The sequence below is a fragment of the Chinchilla lanigera genome, unplaced genomic scaffold, assembly GCF_000276665.1.
Source record: "Chinchilla lanigera isolate Chin_1 unplaced genomic scaffold, ChiLan1.0 scaffold00006, whole genome shotgun sequence".
Classification (NCBI taxonomy): Eukaryota; Metazoa; Chordata; class Mammalia; order Rodentia; family Chinchillidae; genus Chinchilla; species Chinchilla lanigera.
In genome coordinates this window covers 2923991-2930094 of record NW_004955407.1, presented here as the reverse complement: position 1 = coordinate 2930094, position 6104 = coordinate 2923991, and the positions used below count along the sequence as shown (strand labels likewise).

The window sequence follows — 6104 nt, the reverse complement described above, 5'->3', positions numbered from 1 at the left end:
AAAAGATCTATTCAATGAAAACTACAGTACTCTGAAGAAAGAGGTCGAAGATTTCAGTAAATGGAAAAATATTCCTTGCTCATGGAGAGGAAGAACGAACATTGTAGAAATGGCCATACCCCCAAAATTGTTGTACAGATTCAACGCAATTCCCATTAAACGACCATTAGCATACCTCACAGATCTAGAGACAACATGCCTTAAATTCATCTGGAACCAAAAGAGACCCAGAATAGCAAAAACAATCCTGGCTGACAAAGACAAGTGAGGTAGAATCACAATCCCCAACCTGAAATTGTACTACAAATCCACTGTTATAAAATCAACTTGGTACTGGCTAAAAAACAGACCCGAGGATCAATGGAATAGACTGGAAGAAACAGACACAACAAAAAACACACTCAGCCACTTAATCATTGATAAAGTGTCCGAAAAGCTCACTGGAAGAAAGATAGCCTCTTAATAAATGGTGCTGGAAAAATTGGCTTGCCACCTGCCAATGACTGAAAATAGACCCAAGTCTATCACCATGCACCAAACTCAAGTGAAAATGGATCACAGATCTCATTATTAAGACAGAAACACTAAATCTATTGGAAGAGAAGTAGGTCAAAACCTTGAAGATTTAGGGGTAGGCAGAGAGTTCATGAACAAAAACCGAATTGCAGGTGAAACACTTCAAAGAATCAACAACTGGGATCTCATCCTACTGAAAAGTTTCTGCACATCTAAAGAAATCACTGGTAGAGTGAAAAGAAAACCCACAAACTGGGAAAAAATTTTAGCTGATTGTCCCTCAGACAAAAGACTTCTATCAGGACATGTAAAGAATTAAAAAAATTCAGAACCCCCCAAATTCAAAGACCCATCCAAAAATGGCAGCTGAGATGAATACACACTTCTCAGAAAATGAAAAAGAAATAGCAAATAGACACATGAGAAAATATTCAACATCATTAGTCATTCGAGAAATGCAAATTAAAACAATATTGAGATTCCACCTTACCCCAGTATGAATGGCTAGCATTAAGAAATCAACCAATATCAAAAGCTGGCGAGGCTGTGGAGAAATAGGAACTCTTCTCCACTGTTGGTTGGAATACAGACTGGTGAAACCACCGTGGAAATCAGTTCGGAGATTCCTCAGCAAACTAGGACTAGAGGTCCCTTTCAAGCCAGCTAGTTCCCTTCTGGGTATTTTCCCAGAAGATCTAAAGACATATCACAGCAATATATGTGCACCTATGTTCACAGCAGCACAATTTATAATTGCTAAATTGTGGAAGCAACCCAAATGTCTATCCAACAGGGTTGGATCAGAAAATTGTGGTACTTTTTTTTTTTTTGGTTTTTCTCCGGTACCAGGAACCGAACTCACGACCTTGCGCTTGCCAGGCAGGCGCTTTGCCGCTGAGCTAAATCCCCAGCCCCGTGGTACTTTTATATAATGGAATATTACTCAGCTATAAAGAAAGATAAACTCAAGGTCTTTACAGGTAAATGGTCAGAAGTAGAGACCATACTCATAAGTGAAATAACTCAGACCTGCAAGTGCGAGCACTGCATTGTGTCACTAGTGTAAAACCTGAAAGAGTTAATGAAAACTTGGAGGTATGATAGACATTGTGAAATGAAAGGAAAATGCTCAAGGGTAAAGGGCAACTGGGATATGGGAAAAGAGAATGGAAAGAAGGAGAAATTTTGTATCTATGTATGTACAGGATAGTTAACATAGTTGATCTACTATCTTCTATTTCTTTGCTGAAAGAAACTGTTAATGAGTCCTTGATTGATCAATATTGCATGTCTCTGTTTTCATGAGAAACCACTTTTAAGATATCAACATGTAGTACCATAAGCATTGTTAATTTCCTACCACTTTGTTTGCAACTCTGTATTGTTTGTATTGTTCTTTTGCTATTTTGTAAAAGGTTGTCTGTCTGTTAATGTTTTCCTCTTTTATTTTTTTTAAAAAAGAGGGAATTAGTGACCATAGAGAAAGCGGCTCCTGTGAAGCATTAGGGAAGGAAACTTATGCTCAGTAGGGGTTGGCATACTAATGCAAATGTAGAAAAATAATTTTAAACTTTTAAGGGGAGGAGAGAAAGGACAGAATTTGAGATTAAAGTAGAATTTAGTTAGAATTTATGTGCTTGGTATTGTTTGTACATAAAGGAAGAGCTAATAGTGTCTAGGTCTGGTAGAAAGAAACCAAAAGAAGCAGTCAGACTTCAATGGTGTGTGTGTGTGTGTGTGTGTGTGTGTGTGTGTGTGTGTGTGTGTGTGTTGGGAGAAAGCTTTCTTAAGAAAAAGGCACAAAGCCACAGGGGATACAAATATATGAAAAAACATAGATATGAAGGTTAAAAAGAATAGAAATTTTTATTTTTGATCACTTAAATTTACTCTGTAAATAGATCTGTTAATCTTTTGAAAACAAAAGCATGTTTAGAAAGTACAAAGATGGAGACAAGAGGAAACTGAAGCATAGGTTTATCTCCTGCCCCAGTCAACAGTGTAGAGAAATAACCTGACACGTGGTCCTTCTAAAAAGAAACAGAAATGCTTTTGTGATTGACAAATCCAGGCACAGGAAGCTCCTAGTTTTTGCAATATAGTGCTTTCCGCAAATCTGAATGTAAAAATTTTGCAAGTCAGGATAGTTGTAATTAATTCTTTTGCACATGGTGGGGTTTGTACGATGAAAGAAAAAGTGAGTAGACATGAGAATAGAACGGCATTAACCTCATCCAACCTGGAGCTTTAAACACCACAGTGAGGCAATGATCTGAAGCAGTGTTAGAGAACCTGAGGGAAGCAAGTTCATTTTCTATCCATTTCTATTCCTCTCTCTAGTCGTAGGGGTGTCAGAAAAGAGCAAACTTAAATGAAAGGGGGTATTATTTGGGTTTATCCAGAGAAACATAATCCATAGTGTGTGTGTTTTATTGTAAGGAGTTGCCTTGTGTAAAAATGGAGGCTAAGAATTACTAAAATCGGTTGCTAAAATGATGATCCAAGAGATGATGGCATAGTTACAATCTGAACGAGAGGACTGATGACTCAGCTAACCATCAGCAGGAAAAAGGCAATTATCCTTTACTTAGACTATTTCACTCTGGTCATCGCTTCTGTGGAGCAAAAGACTCCCACCCACACTGGGGAGGACATTCTTATTTACTCCATCTATCAATACAAATAATCTTCTCATCCAGAAAGACCTTCACTCAGAGGCACTCAGAATGCTGTTTAAACAAATATGGACACTGAGTGGCTCAGTCAAGTTAACACTTAAAATTTTACTATCAGAGAAGTGAGCAAAATAAACTGTGCCTTTAGGGAAAACCAGTATTTCATTAAAGAAAATAGGTTAATGAAGATTCCAGAGAAATACTGAGGATGCATGGGCACTTTCGCATTATTTTCCTAAATTTTGGAGTGCAAAGATACGTTTTTCTGGCAAATATGAGGAGCAATTTTAGTTAGCCTTTGGAAATTAAGGGAATTTGAGTCCTCACAGTTACGGAGAAACACCATAAAGGACAAGACGGAAGCCCGAAGAGGTGGTTGTAAGACAGAAATACAGGTCAGGTGAGCCACACAAAAGTGTGTGAATTCTGCTTTCTGAGTAACTAATTTAAAGACAATAATATGCAATGTATTAACCATTGTTACCCTCCCATTGTCTTGTTTTGAAATTTTATTTTTTCTCTTTAAAATAAAAAAAAATGAAACCAACATAAGAGGGGAAGCCATATCACCAAAATGAACTGGTGCACAATTGGTAAAATTATCATGGTCCCTGTGAGTACAGAGAACCCTAAAAAGAACATTAGATTTCTTCAGCTATATAAGACCAAGATTCAAACTAAATTAAGCTATATGTGCTTTGTTTGGGCAAATTTCCCATCTACTCTCAAAGCTGAGTGCTTCTCTTTCTTAGATATAATATGTACGTGATACAAACAAAATGTATATCTAAAGAGAGGATGCTTTATGTTTTCTCTGTGTGAGGCACATAGACTTCTAGCAAAAGTTTCAGTGGTTTCATATCAAAGAAATCTGAATTTATTTCTTTGAGATACACTTTGTTATGACTTTCATAAAATTTTTATCATGGAAACTATCTTCTACTGTTGAGAAGTACACTAGGATTTTTTTTCAGTAAGCATTTGTAGAGCATTGGGTGCCAATGCAGCATTTCCCATTGTCACACTGATATAAGATTTTTAAAAATTGCTCTTGTCCTTGAAGAGAAAACAGCTTTTTGGAGAGTTAAGCAAAATTATATTTATATGATTGAGAGCAGTTAGTATTAAAGTCAATGTGCTTGTTGTGAATAAGGATTTGTCAGCCTAGACAATAAGATTCCAAGAGAAACCATGAAAGTTTCTGAAAAAACTATTAAGATTTTTAGTAAGAGAAATTGCATATTACTTACAATTTATTGCTGTAGCAAATTACTGCAAAGTTTAATAAAACACAAATTTTGTAATAGTTCTGGAACCAGGAATTCAAAATGTTTCTTCACGTAGGCTGAATGAAGAGTCTGTGTTGCTCATCTGCGTAGCCTTAGGGCCAAACACAAGGCTGACACTCTATAAATTTTCGGTAATTGGCTCTCCTCACCACTTGTATATTGATGTATACATCTCCTTTCAAATCCTAATAATATTTTATAAGATATACATGGAGAGACAACTTTAAAATTTTTATGATGTAAATGAGGTGATTTATGACCAATGCCAAGGTATTTATCCTTCCTGAACCTCAATTTTTACATTAGTGAAGTACCAATAAACTAATAAATAATTCACCCATTATTGGGTGGTTTACAAGAAGTTCTATAGTCTAACACATGTGCAGCAGCTGTCCCAGGGGAACACTCTCAAATGCTAACTAACTTAATGAATTTGTGAGTATGTGCAGCCATCTTCTATTTGTTAGTTTGCACAGCACATGCACAATGACTTTTCTGGCTTGGATTTGTCGTGTGAGTTAAGCATTCACTCCTGAACTATAGCCTTAACCCAACACACCACTATCTCTGCTGCAGTTTAGCAGTCTGGGTAGGCTCAGCTGAGTCATCTGCTTAGGATCTGAAAAGGCTGAAATCAGACTGTTAACCCAGTGGTGCTATTATTTGGAGGCTCTGGGAAAGAAAGAATTCACTTCAAAGGTCATGCAGCTGTTGCTTTGGCCCTTGTGGTTGCTAGTCAAGGGACCCTCTTTCCTTGCTGATGAACCAGAGCCTCGTCTTGGCTTCTAATGGCTGCCCTCATTCTTTTCCATCTGAACCACTCCAGACAAGCTGGAATACTTTCTTGTCCTTCTAATTTTTCTTAGTTTCTCTTCTAGTATCAGCCAGAGGAAACTGGACTGGGGTCTATAAGATTTAGATGAGATCAGTTCTACACAGACGATCTCATTTTCTTGTGGTCAACAGCGGCACTTATAAAATAACAGTCATGAAAGTGACATCTCAACGTATTCATAAGCCCTTTGGACTAGCATGGGAAATCTTGGGAGCCAGTTTGATAATTTCAATTCCAAGTCTAAATTTATCATTTAGGTTCCATGCTAGCAGACTGTGAGAGAAACTCTCCACAGACCTGGAATACAAAAAGACCCACGCTTCTCTCTGCACTGGATCACATTGTCGAGGACTACAGGTATCCTGTAGGAAGTAAGGTCCATCTTCACACAGTAGCCAGTGCTAGAAGCAGAAGATTCTGAATTCCCCCACGAACCAGGTAATCTGGAGGAGAATCTGGACGGCCTAACTGACATGTTTTCAACCTGGGGGACACTGCGACCTTGTGAGACTCAGTTGTCTCACACTCCTGATCCATGGACACTGTGAGATCGTAAGTATGTTTTGCAACTGATTTTGCAGTGGCAAGCAGGGACACTGAAACAGCACCCAGGATTTGGTGGCAGATTTATATATGTTGATGGGCACTGATGAAGATCATTCCCGAAATATCTGCCCTGATCTATGGTGGTCTAGGGCTTGTATGGGACAAGCAAGCAGGAAATACAGAGGCAGAACGGCTTGTCAGTGGCATATTGGTTTATACAGTGTGGATCATAGAGACCAAGTA

General features: G+C 38.0%; 1 long non-coding RNA gene across 1 annotated transcript in view; it reads left to right on the top strand.

Moving 5' to 3' along the window:
* Positions 1–5725, top strand: part of LOC106147003 — a 36189-nt gene extending 30464 nt beyond the window's left edge. Inside the window, exon 3 of the long non-coding RNA XR_001231699.1 lies at positions 5573–5725. This is a non-coding gene — a long non-coding RNA (uncharacterized LOC106147003). The remainder of the gene's footprint in view (positions 1–5572) is intronic.
* Positions 5726–6104: the final 379 nt, after the last annotated feature.